This window comes from Doryrhamphus excisus, unplaced genomic scaffold (genome assembly GCF_037039965.1).
Source record: "Doryrhamphus excisus strain RoL-2023G ecotype Guam unplaced genomic scaffold, RoL_Dexc_Guam_v1.1 HiC_scaffold_24, whole genome shotgun sequence".
Classification (NCBI taxonomy): Eukaryota; Metazoa; Chordata; class Actinopteri; order Syngnathiformes; family Syngnathidae; genus Doryrhamphus; species Doryrhamphus excisus.
Window position 1 is genome coordinate 6,020,027 of NW_027621862.1, and position 27,474 is coordinate 6,047,500.

A 27,474-nucleotide genomic window follows, 5' to 3' on the forward strand; every position below is an offset into this window, starting at 1 on the left:
CGCCGTAGCGCACCCCGAGGTTACAGAGGTCAAAGGTAAGCCCATATTCAGCAGCACAGTGGCGAAAGGTAAATTTATGTGCATTACCGTTTCCACAGGTTCCCGATTGGTACAACCCGGCATTAATATCTCTTGGTGTAATTCTACCTTACAGATGGATGCCTTCTTCCGGCCGATACTCAGGGCTGACCTCTGGTGGTGGTGCGGTGGACCCGGCGTGAGTGATAGGTTACCGACCGAGAACATGACTGGTGTTTGTGCGCCGATTCCTTTCCTTCTTCCAATGACAGTATTGTCAGTAGATGTGGAGCGCCTAGTGCATAGTGCTACTTCCGTAGGGTCTCACCTCATGCCACCGGCCGCCCTGAGGACCAGGCGAGGTGTGTCAACCTCACCCTGGTTAGACACCCCCAACCCGACGTACATTGACGCCATAGGTATCCCTCGTGGCGTCCCAGAGGAGTATAAAATTACAGATCAGGTTATATCCAGTTTTGCTTCTATCATCCCTTTGATTTCCATTAACCATAATACCGAAGTGATTCATTATCTGCATTATAACGTTCAGCGTCTCTCTAATCAAACTGAAGAAGCGTTCAGAGCAGTTAGTGTAGCAGTTAGCTACTTCTCTGATGGCCTTCCAGACTTGCATGGCAGTTGACATGCTATAAGCAGAAAAGGGTGGTGTGAGTGTAAGGTACATAAAAGATAAGGTAACATGGTTTAAAAAAAAAACAGTTTAAAACGTATAAATATGGTTAGAGCATTTAAGAGTAGTAATAGTTCATGTCATATATATAAAATTCAGTTGTAAAAGAAAAAAAGACACCCTACTATTTTTCATATGTTTGTGTCTAAAATAACCAAATCTCCATTGTTGGCGTTTGAGTGTAATACCGCAAGGTCCACTAGGGGGTGCTAGCAGTGATGGCGGTATAGAGTAGGTGACAAAACGACAGAGGAAGAATAAATCTTGAGGGTGAATATACGTCAAGTCATCGTGGATTGTCTTCTTTATTCTGTACCACATGTTAGTATAAAATAGAAATAATGTATGCAAATGACTGTAAAGAGTGTAGAAGTTGCTAAAGTAAACAGCTGACTGCAAAGTGGTTTGTTATAAATGTTTTGTAGAGCACTTGAGCACATGTGAAATGGCTAACGGCTAATGCTAGCAGTCCTTAATGTATGGTGAATAGCATTCAGCAGGTTAACTGCAATATGTGAAATGTGTTACTGATAGTATTGTACTAAACATATGTGACAAGTATACATTGGCTGTGGAAATAGTCACTAGATTGACATGTAAAGCCGATGTCTTAACATCACAAATGTTTAGCTGTTCAAATGTTTGTTTAACCAATAATGCTGGAAACAAACGGCCAACTGTTGGTGTAGTCATCCTATGAGATCTGAAGTGCTGTTATTGTTCTGAGAGAAAGAATAAATCCTGAGGGTGAATATACGTCAAGTCATCGTGGATTGTCGTCCTTATTCTGTACCACAGGATTTTCAAGGCATACAACCCCTCCAGGTGGTGGAGGGGCAACATTTTGGGGGTCGTCCGGGATGATTTCTGTGTCCTAGAGCGCAGCAAATCATCAATCCATTGAACCTGTCATCAGTTCATGGACAGACACACCACCATTGTGATCCAAGATGTCAGCACGCGAGTTGCAGCGAAGCATTCAGAAGCAACTGCACCAGTTGATCAGCTCTTCAAACACTGACGGACTCCACAAGTTGAGTGCTTCCATTGAAGAAAAGAGGCCTGGGCTGGGGCTTACCACGACAGCGGTAACATAAAGGGAGGGATCCAAACCACACTGCACCCGTGACTCAGCAAACCAAAAGTGGAAAAAAAGGGACCAACAGGGAAACCGCTGCCGCTCTGGGCCCTCAGCACCTGCCAACGAAAAATAACGTCCTTAAACGCATAAAAGCAAGGCAACCCTCACACACACTTCAGTAATTAAAAGTCAATTTCAAGAGGGGCTCTGTCAAAGAGGGATTCAGGTAACCCTCTATGGGCTCACGCTGACACTGTTGTCCAGGCTGTATTGCCACTGCTTCAGCCGCGGTGGGTGGGGATGACTGGAGGAGGAAGAAGAAGTGGAATGAAAGAGGCAGGTCCCGGAATTGACACCTCCAAGATCGACTGAGGTCTTAAACTGCCCACACGGACAAGCCAAATATCAGCAAAGGTTGAGCCAGTCACCTGAAGGTTAGATTTTTGATCTGAGTGTCCCGGATTCAAGTCCCTGTTCAGGTGACCAGTGACAGGGTCTCAGGTGCACTTGCAAACGCCTCCTTTTTGCCCTCAAAATACAAGGGCAACAGGGCAATCCCGTGGTTCCACCAAGACTTGAACTTAGACCACTGGATTCAAAGTCCGGGGTGCTAACCATTACACCACGGAACCTGCAAGGGTACAGACAGCGCCGGGCCCTGAAGTACATCCTGTCAGATTACATTAGCGTTGATATAACTTCACTGATGGTGGTGTTCTGGGGATTGTGTGGAAAGGTAGTTCAGGGGCAGGGAGGGCTTGTCCGAGAATTGAAATCGGGACCTCTTGCACCCTAAGCAAGAATCATACCACTAGACCAACAAGCCCCTGCCTGGGCAAATACTTACCTTTCCCCGATCAGTTGGCGGCCATGATGCGGGTGTTTTCGCAGGTGAATGGGTTGTGCGCTGTTGGTTATGGGGCCAGGGGGGGTTATGAGGGGCGGGGTGTTGTGGACGAGGGCTTTTTTTGTTCCTTCACGGTCCGCATTCTCTGCACTCGTGATGTAAAAGTTTGGATAGAGGATAATAGGGTACACTGCCATCTTTGATCTGCTCCTTGCAGTCTTGGTGACCAAGAGGTTTGTTGCCGCTCTGCTTTGATGTGCTGTTTTCTTTACCTTTCCCCGGTCTTGTCGAAGGTGTTTCACAGGTGGGTGGGGTGATGTTGGTTATGGAGACCAGTGGGCTGTCGCCGTGGGCTTTTGTTGTTCCTGGAGCACATAAAGAAGAGTGGCTGGCACGGGGGTTGAACCCGTGACCTTGGCGTTATTAGCACCACACTCTGACCAACTGAGCTAACCAACCACCGGACACCATTGCATCAAATGTTTCCAGCTCAAATCAACTAACTCATCCTTAACAGACGCATTCTCTGTGCTCGTGGTCGAAATTTTGGTTCTCGGACAATAGGGTCATCTGCCCCCATTGATCATGCAGTCACGGTGGGCGAGAGGTTTGCTGCTGCTCTGCTTTGCCATGCTGTTTTCTTTACCTTTCCCCGGTCGGTTGGCAGCCTTGATGGGGGTGTTTCGCAGTTGACTGGGTTGTGCGCTGTTGGTTATCGGGCCTGGGGGGTTTTGGGCTTTTGTCCCCGCCATGCTGTTTTCCTTGTGGTGGTGTACTGTTAGCTGTTGTCAACGGGGGCTTTTGTTGTTTCTTCACGGTCCGCATTCTCTGCACTCGTGGTCTGAAGAGGATAATGGGGTCCACTGCCCCCATTGATCTGCTCCTTGAGTCTTGGTGACCAAGAGGTTTTTTGCCGCTCTGCTTTGACATGCTGTTTTCTTTACCTTTCCCCGGTCTTTTCGAGGGTGGGTGGTGTGATGTCGGTTATGGGGGCCGGTAAGTTGCCGCCCTGGGATTTTGTTGTTCCTGGAGCACATAAAGAAGAGTGGCTAGTACGGGGGTTGAACCTGTGACCTTATTAGCACCACGCTCTGAGTAACTGAGCTAACCGGCCACATGACACCATTGCAATATTTTATGTTTTTTTTTTTAATTTTATGTACCCCAAAGCAGACTCAATCGGTACGCTGGGGTCTGAGGGCGATAAGCGGGTATCTGGTGGACACCTTGTTTGTGCTCTTGACATGTATTTCGGGACAGTTTAACAATTGGCTTTTGATGGTGGAACAAGCTAAAACAAGGAAAACAGATTGTTTAGCGTGCCTGGGAGTGGGCCCCTTATTGCAAATAGTTCCCGCTGTGATTTCCGCCGAGTGTCCCTGATGAATACATCCACTGCTCCAGAAGCAGCCTCGGCTAATTGTCGGCCATTCGCCGTAGCGCACCCCGAGGTTACAGAGGTCAAAGGTAAGCCCATATTCAGCAGCACAGTGGCGAAAGGTAAATTTATGTGCATTACCGTTTCCACAGGTTCCCGATTGGTATTAATATCTCTTGGTGTAATTCTACCTTACAGATGGATGCCTTCTTCCGGCCGATACTCAGGGCTGACCTCTGGTGGTGGTGCGGTGGACCCGGCGTGAGTGATAGGTTACCGACCGAGAACATGACTGGTGTTTGTGCGCCGATTCCTTTCCTTCTTCCAATGACAGTATTGTCAGTAGATGTGGAGCGCCTAGTGCATAGTGCTACTTCCGTAGGGTCTCACCTCATGCCACCGGCCGCCCTGAGGACCAGGCGAGGTGTGTCAACCTCACCCTGGTTAGACACCCCCAACCCGACGTACATTGACGCCATAGGTATCCCTCGTGGCGTCCCAGAGGAGTATAAAATTACAGATCAGGTTATATCCAGTTTTGCTTCTATCATCCCTTTGATTTCCATTAACCATAATACCGAAGTGATTCATTAACTGCATTATAACGTTCAGCGTCTCTCTAATCAAACTGAAGAAGCGTTCAGAGCAGTTAGTGTAGCAGTTAGCTACTTCTCTGATGGCCTTCCAGACTTGCATGGCAGTTGACATGCTATAAGCAGAAAAGGGTGGTGTGAGTGTAAGGTACATAAAAGATAAGGTAACATGGTTTAAAAAAAAAACAGTTTAAAACGTATAAATATGGTTAGAGCATTTAAGAGTAGTAATAGTTCATGTCATACATATAAAATTCAGTTGTAAAAGAAAAAAAGACACCCTACTATTTTTTATATGTTTGTGTCTAAAATAAACCAAATCTCCATTGTTGGCGTTTGAGTGTAATACCGCAAGGTCCACTAGGGGGTGCTAGCAGTGATGGCGGTATAGAATAGGTGACAAAACGACAGAGGAAGAATAAATCCTGAGGGTGAATATACGTCAAGTCATCGTGGATTGTCTTGGTATCTATCTTGGTGTCTTCGTATAAAATAGAAATAATGTATGCAAACGACTGTAAAGAGTGTAGAAGTTGCCCCAACGTTGTGGAATGCTCTACCTGTTAATATTAGAGCTGCTACCTCAGTAGAAATGTTCAAGTCCCGACTTAAGATTCATTTCTATACTTTAGCGTTTAGTTAAAAATATTCCCTGCCTGTGGCCTACCTTGTGGAGGCGCTGCAGCAGAGGGATGGTGATCATCTCAAGACCCGCGGCTGCCCAACTGTCCTAATGGCATTACATCTTGGACCTGGACTATTATACTCTCTGTTTATATTTAACTGTCACATGTTAACCTCTCCACATCCATTGCAGCTTGGTCATCCTAGAAGGGGGATTCCCCCATCTGCGTTCCCTTCTCAAGGTTTCTTTATCCCTAATGGGTTTTGAGTTTTTCCTTGCCCTGATGGGGGTTCAGATCAGGGGATGTCGTTTGTCGTCTATTGTCTATCATCTACTGTTGCCTGCTTGTTAAGCCCTTTGAGAATCTTTTGTGATTAAGGGCTATATAAATAAACTTGACTTGACTTGACTTGGTGCAACACACCCGACCACCTCATGAAGAGCAGAGCTGTCCTTTTCCGGGCGAAACCCATGAACTCGGACTCGGAGGTGCAGTTTGCCCATTTCAGCTGCTCCAAATTTGTCTGCAGGCAAAACTTTAATTTTAGACTCAGGTCAATTGGAAAGGTTGGCGAGTCCCAGGGGTTGAACCTGGAATCTTCTGATCCGTAGTCAAATGCGTTATTCATTGCACCCACTGTACTTGACCACAGTAGGAGGACAAAAGAGGTTGGTTTGACATTTAAGGGAAGGGGTCACTTGAACAGGTCTTGAACCCTGGACCCTGCGATTAAATAGCTGATGCTCTACCAACTGCGCTATACAGGCCCTTGATGAATGAGGAGAACTTACAAGGCAAAAACTTCTGACATACTGTACTTGACCTTGCCATGGACAGAGATGAAGAAGCCCCGGTCCCGAAATTGCCACCTCCAAGATTGACTTAGGTTTCCAAAAAACACAGGTGGTGTCAAATAATAAAACATATAGATACAGCCTGCAGTTAGCAAGTCATAATCAGAAGGAATATCGACTTTTGACTTCAATATTTATGCAACTGAACAATAAACTCCCTTGCAAAATGGAGCCAGAATGGATACAATCTAGGGTTACAACAGTAACCTTCCCATACCTTTATGGAAACAAACCAAAACCAACCTCACTTGAGTTGGATTGACCAAAGGAACCATGCAAAAAGGGAAACAATCGAGTTATATTACACCGATTCGAGAGACATTACCACAAGTTGTTGCAATTCTCAAGGGTGTTTGAGCCTGGCATCCATGTACTTTTAGACTATTCTTAAATAGTAAATAATAAATAAAATAATCCTAAAACCAAGGCTGTGCATCATGGGGCATCCGGATATCAACCAGGACCTCTTGATCTGCAGTCAAATGCTCTACCACTGAGCTATACCCCCTCAAACACACCATCCATCGTTACACGATGGGAACTATGCATATGCACTAAACCAGCTCATCCTCATGGTGACTGGGAGAATTTAACAAACAAAGATTGACTTCTTGACGGGTCAGCTAGGTCGAAAAGGTTTACTTAAACAAGTTATTCCTTGTGTGCACGGTCATCTCCTTGGCCTTCTCGGTGCTGAGGATGAGGGAGCAGAAACCCCAATGGATTTCTAATCCATCGCCTTAACCACTCGGCCACAACAAATTGTCACAAACGCAGAACCTCACAGATTATGCCGTTGTATATCAGTCGAAATGCAATGGAAAATGTTTGCCAATTTTATGAGCAACCATGAGACTTGTCAACTCGTGAGTGGTATTGCAGCTCACGGTTTTGGGGGATCTCACATGAATTCCCATGAATTCCCTGACACGTTTTTGGTCTGATGACTTCCCATGGATCGCCACCATCAGTGATGTCTTGACACCAAGAGTGCCCCCAAAACTGTACGTTGTCAGCAGGATTTGAGGGAGGCTGAGGAGTGTGTTGCTTTGTCGGGCTCCTTTTGAGTGTCCTCCATTGTCAGCGAACCTCACAAGGGCACAGTTTTTTCCCGATCAGGGCACCATTTTAGGTTGTGTGGATGATTGGTCTTAAGCGCCAGATTAAGACTCTTTTCTCTCAGAAGGCACTGCTTGAAATCCCACAGCTGGCATTTTCCTGGTCATGTCCATTGTCCTCGACTGGAATGATGTGGCAGCAAAGGACTGTCAGATTGTACAACACAGCTGAGCCCTTCAAGAAGAAGTCAGTGCTCATGAGAGTCAGAGTTCATGTGAGAAGGTCCTTTCAGCAAAGGCCTTCTCAAACTATTTGCCAAGTCAGGACGTAAAGAGGGACTGTGCTGAAACCCGGGATCTTCAGATCTTCAGTCTAACGCTCTCTCAACTGAGCTATTTCAGCTGCGAAGGTGGTTCTCTGCTTTTTCCAGTGCAGGCAATTTCACCTAGATCTCTATTGTAACAGGCGTCCTTACACCATGACTGAAAAGGATTTCATGGATTCCCTGACATGTTTTTGGTCTGATGACTTCCCATGGATCGCCACCGTCAGTGAAGTCTTGACACCACGAGTGCCCCCAAAACTGTACATTGTCGGCAGGATTTGAACCTGCGCGGGGAAACCCCAATGGATTTCTAGTCCATCGCCGTAACCACTCGGCCACAACAACTTGCAAAGAACCGCACCGTTTATACCGTTGTTTTTCAGTTGAAATGCAAGGGAAACTGCCAATTCAGTCAGCAACCATGAAGATCCAGGCAATTTCACCTGGATCTCTATTGTCACAGACGTCTTGACACCACAAGTGCCCCCAAAACTGCACGTTGTAGGCAGAATTTGAACCGGTTAGTTTGAACCTGTGTTAGCTTTATTTAGGAAGACCCATTGTGGCCCTTCCGGCTCACAAATACTTAGTGGGATTTCGGATGATCCATCATGGTCACAGGCGTCCTGACACCATGACTGCCCCAACAGACCAGTGGTTAAATTGCAAGGACAACTGCTTGCCAATTTAGTGATATTCAGGATGACCCATTGTGGTCCTTCTGGCTGACCTATTTGGTCACCGCATTATGGTACGAGGCACCACACAAGCACATAGGCAATGATTTGTATGCCCCTCCCACTGAACCATTACACAAATCTTTTTTTTCAGTCATTTTGTGTTGGGTTAGAGAGGGTTAAAGTGGGCTCAGATTGGCAATTGTCCAAATTGACTCCAGATTTCTCCTTTGTAGCGAAAATTGTAGTTCATATAACATGTTCCAGAAAAAATGGGCTTTTCACAATCGCAAACGAGGTTTAAAAGGTTTAAAAACCAGCTGTGAAAGAAACACCTGAGCTACCTTTGGGGTCACCTTGATGTCTCGGTGGACTCAACTTGTGCCTTTGCTGTCGATGGTTTGGCTTTTAATTTCCTCTGGCATTGGCTGGATGTGAAGTTAAGGTCCTTTCAGCAAAAGGCTTCTCAAACTAATTCTACTAAAACTAAACTAAACTCAATCTAATTAATTAATTTAATCTAAAAGTGGGGGTAGGCTGAAGCTGTGTCTCTGCCACGTATGTGGCTGTGTTCCTGGTCCAATCATCTTGGGTTGGAATTTCCCCATGCTGGTAACGGGTGGGGAATACAGTCCGTTGATGAGGATAAGCTGTACAGAAAATGGATGGATTTCACTGGTTGAAGTCGTCAGCTACCACAAAAACGGTCATGGGCCATGAGCCTCTGTTTTGAATTCCCCTTTGGCCAATCGACACCATAACAACTGTCAGAATTGTAGTTCATTAGATTTGATTAGATATACCTTTATTCATCCCTCAGTGGGAAAATTTACATTGCACAGCAGCAAAGGGGAAATAACTATTTAAGAATAAATAATATAAACAGCCTAAAGTAATAACAGTATAACAATTTTGTCACACGGAAGACCATTGTTTGATTTCCCGACGGGGAGTTCCTGATTTGCATGTCACAATTTCACGTTGAACCTTGAGCAAGATTACGATTTCAACAACCAGTAGGGTAAAGCAAACCCGTCTCACTAGAACTCTAGAACATTACAACTAGAACCTCTCTTAATCGACACCACAACAACTCAGAATTGGAGTTCATTAGATTAGATTAGATATACCTTTACTCGTCCCTCAGTGGGGAAATTTGCATTGCACAGCAGCAAAGGGGACATAACTACGTAGTTAAACAGGAAAATATAACCAATCTGAGAATAAACATTATAAACAGCCTAAAGTAATAACAGTTTAACAATATTGAAGAAGACCGTTGTTTGATTTCCCGACGGGGAGTTCAGTCATGGATAATGGGTCTGACCAGGAAAATGTCAGCTGTGGGATTTCTACGAGTGCCTCCTGAGCAAAAGCCTCAATCTGGCAACTGAAACCATCCTCTGCTATGACTGCCATGTTGTGCTGCTTATTTAGCCAGAAGTGAGAATTATTCCTTGTGTCTTCTCTGTGTTGAGGATGAGCTTGTTGTTTGCACAACCACGTGACACCACAGTGGCCACCCCGTACCTGGAAGCCCCTTTGTGCAGGCCAGTAAATATAGACCACAGCTACTTGTTTGAAATTGTGGCTCTCTGGTCTAGTTGCATGATTCTCGCTTTGGGTGTAAGAGGTCCCTGGTTTAATTCCCCGACGAGCCCTCCTGATCTTGTTTTGATCTTTTTTTAAACACAATTGTCAAAACAGCAGGATCAGTTAAGTTCGCGCTAGTGTTGACACCACCTGTGTTTTTAGGAAACATCATTAGCATGTACTGAATCAAAGTATGAGGTACGATGTCGGAGATCCAGAATGCTTTTGTTGGCAGGAAAAAGCCATAATACACCTTTTGGAGAATGCAGGCATCAATCCCGCTACCTCTCACATGCTAAGCAAGCACTCTACCATTTGAGCTAATTCCCCCATGCACTGAATCTGAGCTGCCATGTACTAATCCTCACAGACTTTCTACATTCATTTCATTTACACTGACGTGCAATTTCTGTCGTGACTTTTGTCCCATTTCCTCCCGGATGACACAGCTTCTCCCCCATGTCTAAGAGAAAGTCCAGCCGCACTACAAAACAAAGTCATTTCAGCTGCTTTTACCCACTATCTTATCCTTTCCATGCTGACTCAAAGCTCATGACCATAGTCGAGGGTAGAAATGTTGATCAACTGGTAAATTCAGAACTCAGCTGAAATGGTCAAACTGCACCTCAGAGTCCGAGTTCATGGGTTTCACCCGGAACAGGTCAGCTCTGCTCTTCATGAGGTGTTGCACCAGCCTGCAGACATCCTGTGGCTGGAAGATGGTCGGTGCCTGTCGTGGCGGTAATCCTCGAACCCGTTGGTGGATACCATTGGTGAGGGATGCCGTCAAGCTGAAGGAGTTCTATTGGGCCTTTTTGGCTTATGGGACTTCAGCTGACAGGAACCAACAGGCCAAGCGGTCCGCAGCTTTGGCATTCACTGAGGCAAAAAGTCTGACATGGGAGGAGTTTGGAGAAGCCATGGAGAATGACTTCCGGACAGCTTCGAAGAGGTTCTGGACCACCATCCGGCATCTCGGGAAAGGAAAGTAGTGCACAGTGAAGTTCTATCAACTCTCATGTAATCTGACAATGTGTACGTCAGGACCCTATAATGCACTTGCAGGTTCCATGGTGTAATGGTTAGCACTCTGGACTCTGAATCCAGTGATCCAAGTTCAAGTCTTGGTGGAACCTACTTGCCCTGCAGCAAGCAAGTGTTTGGACTGTGTCTTCCTTTAACAGTAAGTGTATGATGACTTATTTACTTAAGTAAAATTTACTCTCCAAATCAGTGGTAACCGTGGATCAGGATGAGTTCCTCAAATGACGTGAATGTCTATGACAGCATGTGAGGAAGACACGTGGTTTATGTGCGGGGCTCCACAAGTATTTCCAGTTCTAGTTAAAAGCCAGGCTCCTCATGTAGTTTCCATAATGTACCAAGGGATTGTCCCGCTGCCCTTGTATTTTGAGGGCAAATGATATTTTGGTCTGGCCTTTCTGGGGGTCCCGCTGGAACCAGCTGACGCCAGGGCTTGCCCTAGGGTCATGGTTGGCGCTACCTCCCTGGGTCTGTCCTGGGTCGCGGGCCCCCACGTGCCCTTGGGGGCGCCTCCGACCGTGGACGGGCTCCCTTCCGGCTGGCGGGGGCGCCCCTGTGCCCACGGGTGTGTGGCCTTCGATGCCCTTCTGCCCTAGTGGGGTATGGTCTCCCGCTGGTCTCGGGGGTGCGACTCTCCTCCGGCCTGCTGGCGCCCTGTTGCCGGTTGAGATTGCTCCTCCATGGCCTCTTGCTGGTCTCTTCGGGGAGTTGATTCGGGGGCGGGTCTTGGGGAGTCGGCCCTGGCTTTGCCCACACCCACGGGGCCGGAGGATCTCTGGCGGTGGGGGCTTGACCTGGCTGCGCGGGGCGGGGTTTGCTGGGTGGTAGAAGGCAGTCTCTCTCCTTTTGTCATTCTCAGTGACAATTACACATTCACACACTCGCATTCACATACACAACACACCTCCATATGGACACTCACAGCACACGGGTGCTTCTCTATACAATCTACCATCTTTTCACTGATGTTTATATGGTATTGGTATGCTATTATTACAGTAATGATGTCAAGCAGTGAGAGTTTAATTACTGTAACTGTATGGTTGTAATTGTGTTTACTATCATGGTTGTCCTCATTGTTACTATTGCTACTGGTAAGTTGGACTGTTTCATTTCACTGATATCATCTCCATTGTGACCCTTAGCCATCATTGACATTTAACTGTTCTGTTTGTCACTGTTGTTATGGGAATTCTTGTTGCTGCTGTTTTTGTCTCTCCCTCTACTGCCCCCCCACCCCACCTTTCTCTTCTTCTTTTCTGTTCTTCTTCTTGCTCCGGTCCAGTCGCTCCAAATGGCATAACAAAAACATTAAATAACGGCAAATAAAATTTCATGGTACAGGGAAGTTGTAGCCAACACCTTTCCTGACACAGAGCAAATCTGTCTAGCATGTAAGGGCATTGAGATCAACAATACTATCTGCCCCAATGGCTGGACGGGACAAAAAATAAAAATAAAAAATAAGACCTCAGTCGATCTTGGAGGTGGCGGGACCGGGACATGACAAGAGACTACTCTAGAGAACGCAGCCAGGATTAGGTTTGGGGTATTCATCTGACACTGAGGGATAGATCCTGGACTCATTTCCGATCCCAACATCTATCATGTCAATCCCAACATCAAGGATTTCTTGGAGAATGTGGGCATCGATCCTGCTACCTCTCAGATGCAAAGCAATCTCAGTCCATAGAGCATGAGACTCTACGGGTCATGGGTTGGAGCCCCACATTGGACGATTCAGTATTTTAATTGATACATCTGAAAGATATCTTTCCCGTAGAAAAATGGTCATCATGCAGAAAACATCTCATTCGAAGCACACATAAACAAATCCCATTCTTGTATGACCACAAATGGTAGAGCGCTCGCTGTGAGATGAAGTGGAATTGATGCCTGCATTCTCCAAATGGTATATTATGCCTTTTCCCTGCCAAAAAAGCATTCTTGATCTCCGACATCGCACCTGATACTTTGATGAATTACATTCTAATGATGTTTCCTAAAAACACAGGTGGTGTCAAAACTTGTGCATTGGTATAGTCCGATGAGGATGGGATTTGAAACCAGGCATGCAGAACACAATGGATTAGCAGTCCATCACCTTAACCTCTCGGTCACCTTATCTCCTGCAGGACCCTTGTTGACATGGTCTTGTTGACTCAAAATGACACATCTTAATTAGTGTTATGGTGTTGCAAAAATTACAGGTCTTTTTGTTGTGCGAATAGTGGGGCAAAGGATAACACATCTGACTGCGGATCAGGAGATTCTAGTTTCAACTCCTTGCTAGCTTGCCAACCTTTTCAATTAACCTGACTCTAAAATTCATGTTTCACTCGCAGATGAATTGGAATTGGAAGCAACTGGAGCAGCAATCAGCACCTCCGAGTCAGAGTTTTGGTTCTTGCCCGGAAAAGGATAACCCTGCTCTTCATGAGGAGTGTTGCACCAGCCTACGACATCCCGTATACTACCATGTCACCCTTCTTATTTATAACAGTAGGAAAGAGAATTATTCCCTGTGTGCACTGTCATCTTCTTCGTCTTCTCTGTGTTGAGGATGAGCTTGTTGTTTGCACATAACGACACTACAGCGGCCACTGTCTCCCAAGAAGCGCCTTTGTGCAGGCCAGCACCAGTAGGGCGTCGTCCGGAAAATATGGACCACAGGTTGGTCGAGCTGATGATTCTCGCCTAGGGTGTGAGAGACCCTGGGGACACTTCCCTCCCTGCTTTTGGACAACACAAAAAAAACACAATTCCCAAAACAAAAGGATCAATGGTCAGGTGCTCGTAAATTTTCATTACAACTCTGTCTTACAATACAATGTTTTGTCACATGATCCAACGGGTTTCCAGTCCAGTAGTATTTTGGGCAGATATCAAAGTTCAATATGTTGAATGTGTGATTTTATTTGAAACACATGAAAACAATTCCAAGTCAACCAATCCAATCGCAGTCTACCGCCTGATGGTTTTTACATCTGTCATAAAGGCGGCGTTAAAATTTGGATTTTGAAAAGGAATACAGACAATACATCTGCAACCTTGTCAAAGGACACGAAAACAGCGCAGTCATAGCAGAGGATGGTTTTGATCAATCGGTCTAAAGCGCCAGATGAAAGCTCCTTTCGCTCAGGAGGCACTGGTAAAAATCCCACAGCTGGCATTTTCTTGGTAAGGTCCATTATCCAACACTGGAATGATTTGTCAGCAAAGGACTTTCAGATTGTACAACACAGCTGAGCACTTCAAGAAGAAGATAAAGAGAGGTCTTGTTCTCGTGAGACGGGTGTGTTTTACCCTACTGGTTGTTGCAATCGTAATCCTGCTCCAGGTTCAACATGAAATTTTGACATACAAAACAGGAACTCCCCATTGGGAAATCAAACAATGATATTCCGCATGACAAAACTATTAAACTGTTATTACTTTAGGCTGTTTATATTGTTTATTCTTAGATTGTTTATTTTTTTACTGTTAAACTGGTTCTGTTCCCTTTGCTGCTTTGCAATGTACATTTTCCCATATACACCAAACAAAAAGGGGAATTCAGAACAGAGGCTCATGGCCCATGACCGTTTTTGTGGTAGCTGACAACTTCAACCAGTGAAATCCATCCATTTAAGTTCTGCTTATCCTCATCAACGGACTGTATTCCCCACCCGTTACCAGCATGGGGACATTCCAACCCAAGATTAGAACACACTGGACCAGGTACACAGCAACATAGCACGTGGCACAGCTTCACACTGCCCCTACTTTAAGCCCAGACTGAAAAAGCGGAACACCACCTTCACAGCTGAGATAGCTCAGTTGGGAGAACATTAGACTGAAGCTCTAAAGGTCCCTGGATCACAATCCCTGTCTATGTCCTCACTAATAGCCAATAGTTTGAAAAGGTTTATTGACCGGCTGAAAGGACCTAAACTTCACTCTTCACAAAGGCCACCCTTCAAGCCAATGTTTGGTCAATGGAATGGCCTTTATTGTCATTATACTAAATATTAAATTGCTTTTTGGAACAGGGAGCTGCGATTGGGGCTTGCGCCATCCGCTCCACGCATCGACCTGGTATTGCAGCGCTTCCAGGAACAGTGCACTTCTCCTTTTTGTGTAAACAGCAAAAGCAGACTCTGGCAGGGTGCATCTTGTGGATGGTGCTGAAAGAAATGCACAGAACGTGCTCACGTTTGGTGCCCCCTGAGCAGTAGTTCTGCAGAGGAAATGGCTCGTGGTAGCGGGGCACTGTGTCTGCGCACTCCGTGGACCCCACTTCCCTCGCAGCAGCCGGTCTCCAGAGGGTGTCAGCCACTTTTTGTCAGCCTTGCCTCCTGCAGTCTCCCACCGGCTCCTGATTCTCAGGTTTCGTGCGCGCCTCCCGGGGCCCTGTATTTACCCGGTATTTTCTGCTCTCTTGTTTGCGCTTCTGACAGCTTCTGGCTCGGGTTCCAGTGGGCGAAGGGACTCAAAGTGCAGGAGCTGGCCTGTGCGGGTAGGTTTACCATGAACCACAATGTTGTGGCTTCCATCTTGGGTGTCGCTGCTTGCCTTCCTTGGACTTAAAGATCCGAAGCAGTTGCCTCTGCGGCTGGGAAGGCCGCTGAGAGCGACAACAGCAATTTGAGCCGCTTCCGCTTGAGTTGGACGGTTGTTTCTGACGGCCACCTCGTCCACTGTGGCCAGTGGTTCCGGTGTGCTGGTAAAGTGGAGGCGCTTGGCCGACGCCCCTTTCTCCGCCTGGTTGCCGTTTTACATTGAGGTTTCCTGACTGAGAGCAGATTGGCCTCTCGGCTGGTTGGTTGGTTGGTTGGTTGTCTCCCGCGGACGGGCAGACCTTTCCAGCAAGCGTTGGTAGTGCTGGGCTGGTCGTTTCTTGCTCGAGTCCGGCTGCACTCGCAAGCCAAGGAGCTCGGCACGGCGCTGCACCTGCCTCTTGTTTTAAACACGGGATCAGGGGAGAGCGCGAACGCAGTCCCCCACTATCACAAATTATGCAGTCGAGATTCCCACATTTGGGGAATTCGCAGAGGTCAGCTCAACCCAGGTGCAATGGCTGAGCCTCGCCCTGGGTGAACCACCTTCTTGATCATGGTATCTCCCCTGCCAGGTAAGTATGAATTGGACCGGTCTCGCCCGGACGAGTCTCTCGCACATGCCACATGCTAAGTGGTGGTCTCATCAGGTCGCCCGCAACAAGCCCAGCCACTGGACCTGTGTCCAAATTCAGAGAATGTACTCTGGTTGTCTCAAGGAGTCGGTCTGTGTGGCACTCGTGTGACTTCATTCTGAGCAAAGGCAGCGGCAGCAAGTGGCTTAGTGCAGTTGCTGCAGACGTTCAATTGGGAGTGGAGTACTGACTCCATGTGCCTAGTCACACCATGTAACATGAGAGGCCAATATGTTAAACCTGACACGTGTAGACGTGCAAGGTCGTCATGAGTCAGTGGGTTGTCAGGTTCAAACTCCTGTGACACTTGTAAAAAACACTTAAATGCAGAAATACAGAAGAGACAGACAACAATATTCAAAGTTACTCGCAGCGAGGACAGTGAAACCACATACCCAGTGGCATGCCGCTCCACTCTGAATATGCAGTTCACGCCCCTTCCTTTTTATTCTCTTTCAGGGGTCCCCTACTACATGGTCGTGCAACACTGGGGGGAGGCAGTTGTACAAGCTGTGTTTATTTGTCTATGTGTGTGTATGTGAGAGTAATTACTTTAATTGTTTTTCCGAGTTCTTTTCTTGACACATTCTTGCAGGATTAACGTGAACATCTGCAGGGTCGCTGTTGGCGCTTTCAGGCACCTCCAGGACCTGGGGCTCGCTGGGGGTCTCTGATCAGGGTCACGGGAACATTTCTTCTTCAGCACATTCAAACACTTTCTATTGTCTAAGCGAATGGATATAAGGGTGATAACTGACGCTATGTTTGTTCCGTCTACATTTTATTCAAACATGCGTGCAACCGGTCCTTTAGCTTGTCATGCCAGAAGTGCCCTCCTCCCCTACGAGCGCCCTCTGGCATCGCTTCTCGGCCTTTTGGCTAAGATCAAGTGTAGTATCTGTTCTTATCAGTTTAATATCTGATACGTCCCCCAACAGGGGACTAAATATTAAATTGCTTTTTGAAACAGGGAGCTGCGATTGGGGCTTGCGCCATCTGCTCCACGCATCGACCTGGTATTGCAGCGCTTCCAGGAACGGTGCACTTCTCCTTCTTGTGTAAACAGCAACAGCAGACTCTGGCAGGGTGCATCTTGTGGATGGTGCTGAAAGAAATGCACAGAACGTGCTCACGTTTGGTGCCCCCTGAGCAGTAGTTCTGCAGAGGAAATGGCTCGTGGTAGCAGGGCACTGTGTCTGTGCACTCCGTGGACCCCACTTCCCTCGCAGCAGCCGGTCTCCAGAGGGTGTCAGCCACTTTTTGTCAGCCTTGCCTCCTGCAGTCTCCCACCGGCTCCTGATTCTCAGGTTTCGTGCGTGCTTCCCGGGGCCCTGTGAGTGTCGCATTGATCAACTGCTGGATGGAATCTGACACAATGATCTTGTCTGGTGGAGGCCTTCCAAGTTTCCTCCACAAACCAGTGGCATAAGGGGCTTTTCCGTCTTCCGTTTGGCTTCTCAGGGTCGGGTTTGGTGGCCCTTTGTGTGTTGGATATGACAAAAAAAGCAAAAAAAAACCCACGTATGGATATGTACATGTTAGGCTCTTTCACTTTCCTAGCCCTGTCTATGTGTTTTGTATAAAGTAAATCACTCTAGTTTCTATGTGTTTTGTATAAAGTAAATCACTCTAGTTTCTATGTGTTTTGTATAAAGTAAATCACTCTAGTTTCTATGTGTTTTGCAGGTGGATCTGCTCCACCAACATTAGAGCTGCTACGGTTTTCAGGTCCAGGGCGAAGTTCTTAAATAATGACCGACCTCAAAGGGCATTTTGTGATTGCATGTGTTCTCGTCACGTTCTACTTTTGTTCCTTTCATGTGTGTTCTACCTACAGTCAGAGTGACTGACTATGAATTGATACAGCCTACGAGAGGGTAAGTATAATTTGAATACATTCTTTTGAATGGATGAAATGGTGAATGATGTTTGCTCACTAACGCCGGAAGCATGTGTTTGCAGTGAGCCATTCTGCTTCTCCTGCTCTAGTTACGGTTAGACTAGACCAGGGGTCGGCAACCTTTACTATCAAAAGAGCCATTTTACCCCCTCGCTCACTGAAGAAAAATAGAATGGAGCCGCGAAACATAATTTAACAGCAGAATATAGGGGCTGCATAGCGGTCGAGTGGGTAGCGCGCAGACCTCACAGCAAGGACACCCGAGTTCAATCCCACCCTCGGCTATCTCTGTGTGGAGTTTGCATGTTCTCCCCATGCACGCCTTAAGAAATGTGTAGCAACATGCTCACATCCAGAGCAATTTGCTAGTCTCCCAAGATTTTGATTGAGGGAATTTTGGGATATCACAGTAGAGAAAAAGTGGAGTTGATCAAGTACTCTTGCTAGTATACGGCCTCACAGAAAGTCGGATTTTGTTCAAAAGATGCATATTTTCCTCATTTGGGTGTTAAAACAAATATTTGAGCATTGCAAAGGGAGCCACAACAAAGAGGCTGAAGAGCCACATGCGGCTCTGGAGCCGTAGGTTGCTGACCCCTGGACTAGACCATCACAAAAAAGGTCTATTTAATTATTTAAAAAACCAAACCAAGTAGTTGAAGTAGCAAATGGCAGTTTGTTGTGAGTGACTCTACTAATACCCCTGAAACGCCAATATTTCAATCAATCAGTCTTTCATCACGTTTTCTCCGGTTTTAGACACAGAACATGCACCGACTGGCCCAGATGCACCAGAAGATGGTAAAGGCTTTAAGTGATGTTTGACCATTTCAATCCAAACTGATTTATACTCACGGTAAAATGCACCACCGCCTCTTTCCTTGTGTAGCACCAGCTGTGCTGCCTCCAAAGATTCCAGTGCCTTTCCCACGGGAGTTGATGTTTCTGCTACCAGAGAAAACAAAGACCAAAGAAGAGACCCCACAGCCTGCCCCAGGTGAGTGATTAATCTTTCTATGTGACTGACTGCACCTGATATTAATATAATATTAACACAGTGTACATGTAATTTGGTTTCATTTTAGAAACTGCATGTGCTCCTGGGAGTCCTGTAGCCTCCACTCTATCTGCATCAGAGCCACAGTCTGCACAGAGACCCCACAGTAAGTAACACAGCAGTATAGTGTCACATTAAAAAGGGTGTCGAAATTGACATGTGCATGTCTGTTTCCAACTAGACCAACCACCAGTCCCACCTACGGCAGTCCCACCTGCGGCTGATATCAACAGGCCTCCACCTCAACAGTTTCTGTCATTTGACCAGGAGGTCAATAAGTGGAACTGCACACACCAGCAGAAAATATGGATGAAGTTGGAACTGGAGTCCATGGGTCTGTGGCCAGGCTCCCGCCCTGTCAACAACCCTATGAAAACCTTCTCCCTGTGGCGCTTACCTCCCCAGCCTGAACTGATTGACAGTATTTATGATCTGCCGTCCCCAAAGTATTTTCATCTTCACCCCTTTTTTCGTCTGGAAGCCGGAAAATTACTACTTGATGGGGCGGCTAAAAAACAACTACACCCTGCCGTGCTCTGGTGACTGTTCTCAGCCACGTGTTGTCTCTGCTGGAGTCGGGAGACCGCGAGTGATTGTGGGCCTCACTGGACAATACTACCTGCTCTCCTCCCGGCTGTGCTGTAAGAGCTGCAATAGGAGGTGGTATTCCGACAACCCGCTCTGGCTGGAAAAGCTTCCCAAGAGGTTTACCAATCTGTTGCCAGCGTTACTGACTTACAAGAAGGCCATCTGTAAGTCAGTACTGGATGAGTTGAGACGGACTGGAAAATCACCCACAGACATGGCAAATCAGGTCAACGAGATGTTGCATCTCAAGTATGAGCGTGCCAACCTGGCCTATCTCCTGTGCTGCCAGAATGTGATGGATGGAGAGGCAGGAACTTATGGCGGCCAAAAGACCATCACTCAGTTCCTTCGGCAGGAGCGAAAACCGGAGCCTTTTGGGGGCTACAGTGATGCTGATGGCTGGAACGGGGTCTCTGTGTCTGCCCACTACCTCACCGACTGCTTGCTGCATGAGTTCCGGAACCAGAAGGACACCATTCAGCGGATGCTGCAGGGTACCTTTGGACAGGCTCTCCGCTCAGACCACACCCGGAAAGTGGCCAGGAAAGTCACCTTTTCATCTGGTGTCATGTCGTCATACGCTGTGACGAATGAGAACTGAGGGTCTCTCAAACCGCTACAACAGGGCTGGCATTGAGAAAGCACAGTTTCAGTGGGTTGACAGGTGAGACTTCATCACTTTAAACAGAAATGTTTAATCAAAAATTAACTCTATTAAATGTCATTATTTCATATGCTATTTGTGTTTCTCAGAGATTGCTGCGCACCGTTCAGGGTTGCAGAGTCTTCTGCGGACGAACATCTCAACTGGGATGCCTGGCAAACAACTGATGCAATTGTTACTGAGGCCACATCTGGGAACCTGTTAAATACATGTGCATCAAGAACCTCTTACAACAACAGTATCGTCATCAAGCTGGACTTGTTCCACTGTATGCAACGGCTTCTTCGTGAGTGTGCCTCAGAACATCACCCGTTATACGGCACCTTCGCACAGTTCCTGTCAGCTGCCTTCTCTGTGGTGGACCAGGAAGACCTGCAGAGGCTCCAGGAGGCATACGTCTTCTGTGGCATCCAGCCTGCAAATCCCACCAAGCAGCATATTCGTGAGCACTGCAGGGTAAAGATTCCTCCACCCGGGATGCTTATTCAGAGTGGAAGGGGTGTTGAAGCACTTTCACCTGACCACAGATCCTGAATCTCCGAATTTATAAGCCCTCCATGCTAAAGAGATGGAGGATCCAACGAGTCCACATTCTGCGCGGTTTCCTCAGTGATCCTGAGGTGGAAGGGGGCATACTGTACCGCCATGGAGGAACGATACAGTTAAACCACGTGCCAGGTGAGCGTGCAGCAGTCCCCGTCTGGATCCCCATCAGAGGCACATCGCAGCAGGAGGGCTACCACTTCCACCAGGCCAAATGGGTGACCGGCACGCAGGTCTCCCCAGAGCTGTTCCAGGCCCAGGCCATGACAGGAGTGTGTCGCTGGAATTATCAGCGTCTGCTGGACCTGAAACTGCCAGGCGTTTCTCTCCCGCCTGTTTTCGACCCTGCACTGATATGCTCCCTGAATGCTGTTTCCAGACGGGTCTTTGGCGAAGAAAAGTACCCTGCTCTTCGTCTGGCAGCTGAAGACACCAGGGAGAGGTTTGGCCTGGAGTACAGGGAGCCAGAATGTTGTCCGGTCCCTTTAGACTGGGACAAACATAAAACCAAGAAGGACCCCGGCCACGCCACAAGTGCTTCTTCTCCAGGCATCCTGTCTGATCAGGGAGCAGACCCAGTGCAGCCTTCCTCCACACCTCCCACCAGGCTTTTCAGCTTTGTTCCCCACTCTGTTCACCCTCTTCAAACTGCTACTGCGACTAGTCATGTGGCCCCTATCCCAGCATCTGACTTGGACAATAAAGCTTCTGTTACTGAGCTTCAGCCACAGCCAGGTAAAAACTTATCTAAACTAATCATGTGTCCCCTTGTTGCATCTTGTTTGACCCAAATAACAAATGTGTATCTCATGGTTTTCTTTGCCTAGAGCCCACAAGAAGATTGCCCATCCAATGTTCTCCGACTGCTGCCCGCACTGGACCAGTGAAGACTGGAGGGAGAGTATTTGTGTTGGACCACAAGCGCTGGCCATCTCCAATGAAGTCGGTAATTGACGAGCTCCTTAATAAACACCGCGGGCAGGAGGACATGATCAAGCTTGTGGTTCGGGAGTATGGCACTCTTGTCCACAAGTCCAGCAAAGACCCCAACAGCATGCTGCATCCAACATCAAAATTGCATATTTCCAAATACATAAAACACAACAGTAAATTTGTCAATACATCATCTTCACTAAATACCAGCCCAGAGAAGCTGCAACATACACAGCAGCTTTGGCAGTTGCTCAGCACTACCTCTGCTGTGCCTGTCGTGACACTGCCTGCAGCTATGGTCATTCCACCATCACCACCACCACCACCACCACCACCACCTGCTCATACCCCATTGAAGCAGGAGCAACCACCTCCCGTGTCAAAAAAACTCAAACAAAAACATGTCTGTGCTGTGGTCAACCAAAATCAAAATATCAAGGGGATGGGACATCGATACATGACTTCTATCAGCGGGACCCTGTCAGATACTTTTATTGCTCCACAAAAGTGTTCCAAAAATATGGTGCAGAAGGTCTGACAAACCCCAAGATGCCGTTTCAAGAGTTCAGTCAAACAGACTTCTTCCAGCGAGAGCTCGATGATACAAGAAAGAGGGTGGAGGAAAAACAGCAGAAGAAGAGGAAGAGGGAGGAATCTTCTCCACCCCCTGTCCGAAAGTGCCGGTTCTGGTAATTATCAATACCACATGGCTTATCGCTTTTAATGGAATGCAACAGTTTTCCTACCTCATCTACACTTATCCTCTTAAATTGAAAACTACACAGTTTATCCTACACAATATTGTTCTTTATCTGACAGTCTACCATCAACATCTATCATCTGATCTCTAATCAAATTTATTTTATTAATAAAAAGATATTGGTGCTCCCAGTCAGGTAACTGACATTTGGACAGGTTTTGAGTGGAGATGGGATTTGTCTTGGTCCTCGGTCGAACGGTTAGGGTCATTCATAAGCGCTATCTGCCAACTGCTGTCATTCTGAAGCGACTGACGACATAAATACGAATAAAACCCGTCAATAAATGATAGACTTGAGTTTCTGGTAAGTACTACACAAGAAGATAAGGTGCTCAACTGGAGAAGGGAGTGTGGACTGGGTTTAGGGTTAGACCAATACTGTATTTGGCATGGAAATTGGGGCTCAGATTAGTGTTTGGTACTTGGGAACAATAAAGCAAGGACTGGGTTTCTTCACTATTACATGACAAGAGACTAGTCGAGAGAACGTAGCCAGGATTAGGTTAGGGGTATTTGTCTGATGCTGAGGGACACATCCTGGACTCATTTCCGATCCCAACATCTCTTCTACAAAAAAGCACTTGACTTCTTGGAGAATGCAGGCATCGATCCCGCTCCCTCTCGCATGCAAAGCGAGCGCTCTACCATTTGAACTAATTCCCCTGCCATCACAGAGTTGACAGAGAAGGTTCAGTCTCATAACTATTTTGGTTCCTTTGCTGGAGTACGTCAATTCCGCAGCTGACCGAGTTTCTCGGGGAACACAAGGAGCGAGAGGTTCAGTCATCACTGGGAACTTTGGAAGTGTAGTCACCTTGAGTCAGGTCTGCTTTGGTGAACTTCAGAGGCATCATGACCAGTCTGCATCAAAACATTATCTGAAATCCTGTGGCAGGTTTCTGGCATTGATTCTTAATTCAGTTGCCATCCCTGATAGATGGTAATGGTAATCATGCCCGCGTGGCAGGCGAGTCTCTTTGCTTGTCTGACGTCTGTGTCGCACCCTGATTGGCTGGCAGCAAATGTGAACCACCAATGCCACGTGGGGACACACTGTAAGAGAAAAAAAATCAACTGTCAAGTGGATGAGCCTCTGCAAAGTGGCGCTGAATGACAACACATCACAATGTCATACTCTTTGGATTCAAGCACCTTCTGGCGTAATGGGATCCATAACAATCATGTCAGCTGTGGATGCAACGTCAATTCGTTCTTGAAGGGCAAGTGACGAAAAGAAGTACATGGTTCAGAAATCAGCTGCCAAAGTTTCACTGACCAAGCACCCACGCACTGCTGGGATTTGAACCCAGGATCTCCTGTTTACGAGACAGGCACTTTGACCAGCTTAGCCACAGTGCCAGCAGTGCATCTGGCACCAACACAAAAACAGTTCGCCAATGGGGAAAAATGTTCATACAAGGGAGGGAGTCCAAAGTCCAACACATGCGTGAATTGAGTCCCTGGGTGGGCTCGAACCACCAACCTCTCAGTTCACAGCCAAACGTGCTGAGCAATTGCGCGACAGAGACTACAACAGCATGACTGCAGTCAGGTTTCACTAAGTGCTGTCCACCTTAACTCTCGGGTGGTCCGGTCTGTTACGTTTCAGGTGTCATTCAACTGAAAAGATCCTATTTGAAGGCGACGCAGGCCAAACTAGACTCCAGCAAAAAGTGTCAAACAGCGCCCTCTGCTGTCAGGCAAGAGCAGAAACCATAAAAAGCTTACAGCACCTGGTATTCCCAGGTGGTCTCCCATCCAAGTACTAACCAGGCCCGCCCCTGCTTTGATCCCGAGATGAGACGTTTTCAGGGTAGTATGGCCATAAGCTGCCAGGTCAACTGAAAAGATCCTATTTGAAGGCGACACAGGCCAAACTAGACTCCAGCAAAAAGTGTCAAACAGCGCCCTCTGCTGTCAGGCAAGAGCAGAAACCATTAAAAGCTTACAGCACCTGGTATTCCCAGGCGGTATCCCATTCAAATACTAACCAGGCCCGCCCCTGCTTAGCTTCCGAGATGGGACGAGATCGGGCGTTTTCAGGGTAGTATGGCCATTTGCTGCCAGGTCAACTGAAAAGATCCTATTTGAAGGCGACGCAGGCCAAACGAGACTCCAGCAAAAAGTGTCAAACAGCGCCCTCTGCTGTCAGGCAAGAGCAGAAGTACTAATCAGGCCCGCCCCTGCTTAGCTTCCGAGATCGGACGAGATCAGGCGTTTTCAGGGTAGTATGGCCGTAAGCTGCCAGGTCAACTGAAAAGATCCTATTTGAAGGCGACGCAGGCCAAACTAGACTCCAGCAAAAAGTTTCAAACAGCGCCCTCTGCTGTCAGGCAAGAGCAGAAACCATAAAAAGCTTACAGCACCTGGTATTCCCAGGCGGTCTCCCATCCAAGTACTAACCAGGCCCGCCCCTTCTTAAATTCCGAGATCGGGCGTTTTCAGGGTAGTATGACCGTGAGCTGCAAGGTCAACTGAAAGGATCCTTTTTGAAGGCGACGCAGGCCAAACTAAACTCCAGCAAAAAGTGTCAAACAGCGCCCTATGCTGTCAGGCAAGAGCAGAAACCATTAAAAGCTTACAGCACCTGGTATTCCCAGGCGGTCTCCCATTCAAGTACTAACCAGGCCTTCCCCTGCTTAGCTTCCGAGATCGGACGAGATCGGGCATTTTCAGGGTAGAATGGCCGTAAGCTGCCAGGTCAACTGAAAAGATCCTATTTGAAGGCGACGCAGGCCAAACTAGACTCCAGCAAAAAGTGTCAAACAGCGTCCTCTGCTGTCAGGCAAGAGCAGAAACCATTAAAAGCTGACAGCACCTGGTATTCCCAGGCGGTCTCCCATCCAAGTACTAACCAGGCCCGCCCCTTCTTAACTTCCGAGATCGGGCGTTTTCAGGGTAGTATGGACGTAAGCTGCCAGGTCAACAGAAAAGATCCTATTTGAAGGCGACGCAGGCCAAACTAGACTCCAGCAAAAAGTGTCAAACAGCGCCCTCTGCTGTTAGGGAAGAGCAGAAACCATTAAAAGCTTACAGCACCTGGTATTCCCAGGCGGTCTCCCATTCAAGTACTAACCAGGCCCGCCCCTGCTTAGCTCCCGAGATCGGACGAGATCGGGCATTTTCAGGGTAGAATGGCCGTAAGCTGCCAGGTCAACTGAAAAGATCCTATTTGAAGGCGACGCAGGCCAAACTAGACTCCAGCAAAAAGTGTCAAACAGCGTCCTCTGCTGTCAGGCAAGAGCAGAAACCATTAAAAGCTGACAGCACCTGGTATTCCCAGGCGGTCTCCCATCCAAGTACTAACCAGGCCCGCCCCTTCTTAACTTCCGAGATCGGGCGTTTTCAGGGTAGTATGGACGTAAGCTGCCAGGTCAACAGAAAAGATCCTATTTGAAGGCGACGCAGGCCAAACTAGACTCCAGCAAAAAGTGTCAAACAGCGCCCTCTGCTGTTAGGGAAGAGCAGAAACCATTAAAAGCTTACAGCACCTGGTATTCCCAGGCGGTCTCCCATTCAAGTACTAACCAGGCCCGCCCCTGCTTAGCTCCCGAGATCGGACGAGATCAGGCGTTTTCAGGGTAGTATGGCCGTAAGCTGCCAGGTCAACTGAAAAGATCCTATTTGAAGGCGACGCAGGCCAAACTAGACTCCAGCAAAAAGTGTCAAACAGCGCCCTCTGCTGTCAGGCAAGAGCAGAAACCATAAAAAGCTTACAGCACCTGGTATTCCCAGGCGGTCTCCCATCCAAGTACTAACCAGGCCCGCCCCTGCTTCGCTTCCGAGATCGGACGAGATCGGGCTTTTTCAGGGTAGTATGGCCGTAAGCTGCCAGGTCAACTGAAAAGATCCTATTTGAAGGCGACGCAGGCCAAAACTAGACTCCAGCAAAAAGTGTCAAACAGCGCCCTCTGCTGTCAGGCAAGAGCAGAAACCATAAAAAGCTTACAGCACCTGGTATTCCCAGGCGGTCTCCCATCCAAGTACTAACCAGGCCCGCCCCTGTTTCGCTTCCGAGATCGGACGAGATCGGGCATTTTCAGGGTAGTATGGCCGTAAGCTGCCAGGTCAACTGAAAAGATCCTATTTGAAGGCGACGCAGGCCAAACTAGACTCCAGCAAAAAGTGTCAAACAGCGCCCTCTGCTGTCAGGCAAGAGCAGAAACCATAAAAAGCTTACAGCACCTGGTATTCCCAGGCGGTCTCCCATCCAAGTACTAACCAGGCCCGCCCCTGCTTCGCTTCCGAGATCGGGTATTTTCAGGGTAGTATGGCCGTAAGCTGCCAGGTCAACTGAAAAGATCCTATTTGAAGGCGACGCAGGCCAAACTAGACTCCAGCAAAAAGTGTCAAACAGCGCCCTGTGCTGTCAGGCAAGAGCAGAAACCATAAAATGCTTACAGCACCTGGTATTCCCAGGCGGTCTCCCATCCAAGTACTAACCAGGCCCGCCCCTGCTTCGCTTCCGAGATCGGACGAGATTGGGCGTTTTCAGGGTAGTATGGCCGTAAGCTGCCAGGTCAACTGAAAAGATCCTATTTGAAGGCGACGCAGGCCAAACTGGACTCCAGCAAAAATTGTAAAACAGCGCCCTCTGCTGTCAGGCAAGAGCAGAAACCATAAAAAGCTTACTGCACCTGGTATTCCCAGGCGGTCTCCCATCCAAGTACTAACCAGGCCCGCCCCTTCTTAACTTCCGAGATTGGGCGTTTTCAGGGTAGTATGGCCGTAAGCTGCCAGGTCAACTGAAAAGATCCTATTTGAAGGTGACGCAGGCCAAACTAGACTCCAGCAAAAAGTGTCACACAGCGCCCTCTGCTGTCAGGCAAGAGCAGAAACCATAAAAAGCTTACAGCACCTGGTATTCCCAGGTGGTCTCCCATCCAAGTACTAACCAGGCCCGCCCCTGCTTCGCTTCCGAGATCGGACGAGATCGTGCTTTTTCAGGGTAGTATGGCCGTAAGCTGCCAGGGCAACTGAAAAGATCCTATTTGAAGGCGACGCAGGCCAAACTAGACTCCAGCAAAAAGTGTCAAACAGCGCCCTCTGCTGTCAGGCAAGAGCAGAAAC

General features: G+C 47.6%; 1 long non-coding RNA gene, 14 other non-coding genes and 8 pseudogenes across 15 annotated transcripts; 4 read left to right on the forward strand and 19 right to left on the reverse strand.

Moving 5' to 3' along the window:
• Positions 1-2,350: 2,350 nt before the first annotated feature.
• On the reverse strand, positions 2,351-2,422 carry trnaq-uug (transfer RNA glutamine (anticodon UUG)). Its single transcript has one exon. It is a non-coding gene; the product is annotated as a tRNA-Gln (tRNA).
• A 122-nt stretch (positions 2,423-2,544) lies between these two features.
• Positions 2,545-2,616, reverse strand: trnap-agg (transfer RNA proline (anticodon AGG)). Its single transcript has one exon. It is a non-coding gene; the product is annotated as a tRNA-Pro (tRNA).
• Positions 2,617-7,735: 5,119 nt separating this feature from the next.
• trnas-aga (transfer RNA serine (anticodon AGA)) lies at positions 7,736-7,817 on the reverse strand. The gene has a single exon. It is a non-coding gene; the product is annotated as a tRNA-Ser (tRNA).
• Positions 7,818-10,806: 2,989 nt separating this feature from the next.
• On the forward strand, positions 10,807-10,878 carry trnaq-cug (transfer RNA glutamine (anticodon CUG)). Its single transcript has one exon. It is a non-coding gene; the product is annotated as a tRNA-Gln (tRNA).
• A 3,860-nt stretch (positions 10,879-14,738) lies between these two features.
• On the forward strand, positions 14,739-14,897 carry LOC144897016 (U2 spliceosomal RNA; annotated as a pseudogene).
• Positions 14,898-15,743: 846 nt separating this feature from the next.
• LOC144896923 (U1 spliceosomal RNA) lies at positions 15,744-15,907 on the reverse strand. The gene has a single exon (XR_013626505.1). It is a non-coding gene; the product is annotated as a U1 spliceosomal RNA (small nuclear RNA).
• Positions 15,908-16,818: 911 nt separating this feature from the next.
• Positions 16,819-17,009, forward strand: LOC144896973 (U2 spliceosomal RNA). Its single transcript, XR_013626553.1, has one exon. It is a non-coding gene; the product is annotated as a U2 spliceosomal RNA (small nuclear RNA).
• A 1,507-nt stretch (positions 17,010-18,516) lies between these two features.
• LOC144895241 (uncharacterized) lies at positions 18,517-19,022 on the forward strand. The gene is made up of 3 exons (XR_013625726.1): positions 18,517-18,660; positions 18,749-18,856; positions 18,945-19,022. It is a non-coding gene; the product is annotated as an uncharacterized LOC144895241 (long non-coding RNA).
• A 4,667-nt stretch (positions 19,023-23,689) lies between these two features.
• Positions 23,690-23,763, reverse strand: trnat-cgu (transfer RNA threonine (anticodon CGU)). The gene has a single exon. It is a non-coding gene; the product is annotated as a tRNA-Thr (tRNA).
• A 362-nt stretch (positions 23,764-24,125) lies between these two features.
• Positions 24,126-24,234, reverse strand: LOC144896878 (5S ribosomal RNA; annotated as a pseudogene).
• Positions 24,235-24,346: 112 nt separating this feature from the next.
• LOC144896186 (5S ribosomal RNA) lies at positions 24,347-24,465 on the reverse strand (annotated as a pseudogene).
• A 293-nt stretch (positions 24,466-24,758) lies between these two features.
• LOC144896578 (5S ribosomal RNA) lies at positions 24,759-24,867 on the reverse strand (annotated as a pseudogene).
• A 112-nt stretch (positions 24,868-24,979) lies between these two features.
• LOC144897091 (5S ribosomal RNA) lies at positions 24,980-25,098 on the reverse strand. The gene has a single exon (XR_013626661.1). It is a non-coding gene; the product is annotated as a 5S ribosomal RNA (ribosomal RNA).
• Positions 25,099-25,210: 112 nt separating this feature from the next.
• LOC144896466 (5S ribosomal RNA) lies at positions 25,211-25,319 on the reverse strand (annotated as a pseudogene).
• A 112-nt stretch (positions 25,320-25,431) lies between these two features.
• LOC144895440 (5S ribosomal RNA) lies at positions 25,432-25,550 on the reverse strand. The gene has a single exon (XR_013625941.1). It is a non-coding gene; the product is annotated as a 5S ribosomal RNA (ribosomal RNA).
• Positions 25,551-25,662: 112 nt separating this feature from the next.
• On the reverse strand, positions 25,663-25,771 carry LOC144896467 (5S ribosomal RNA; annotated as a pseudogene).
• A 112-nt stretch (positions 25,772-25,883) lies between these two features.
• On the reverse strand, positions 25,884-26,002 carry LOC144895275 (5S ribosomal RNA). Its single transcript, XR_013625771.1, has one exon. It is a non-coding gene; the product is annotated as a 5S ribosomal RNA (ribosomal RNA).
• Positions 26,003-26,114: 112 nt separating this feature from the next.
• Positions 26,115-26,233, reverse strand: LOC144897254 (5S ribosomal RNA). The gene has a single exon (XR_013626824.1). It is a non-coding gene; the product is annotated as a 5S ribosomal RNA (ribosomal RNA).
• Positions 26,234-26,346: 113 nt separating this feature from the next.
• On the reverse strand, positions 26,347-26,465 carry LOC144897203 (5S ribosomal RNA). The gene has a single exon (XR_013626773.1). It is a non-coding gene; the product is annotated as a 5S ribosomal RNA (ribosomal RNA).
• A 112-nt stretch (positions 26,466-26,577) lies between these two features.
• Positions 26,578-26,686, reverse strand: LOC144895953 (5S ribosomal RNA; annotated as a pseudogene).
• Positions 26,687-26,798: 112 nt separating this feature from the next.
• LOC144895355 (5S ribosomal RNA) lies at positions 26,799-26,917 on the reverse strand. The gene has a single exon (XR_013625852.1). It is a non-coding gene; the product is annotated as a 5S ribosomal RNA (ribosomal RNA).
• Positions 26,918-27,029: 112 nt separating this feature from the next.
• On the reverse strand, positions 27,030-27,138 carry LOC144896552 (5S ribosomal RNA; annotated as a pseudogene).
• A 112-nt stretch (positions 27,139-27,250) lies between these two features.
• Positions 27,251-27,369, reverse strand: LOC144895539 (5S ribosomal RNA). The gene has a single exon (XR_013626042.1). It is a non-coding gene; the product is annotated as a 5S ribosomal RNA (ribosomal RNA).
• Positions 27,370-27,474: the final 105 nt, after the last annotated feature.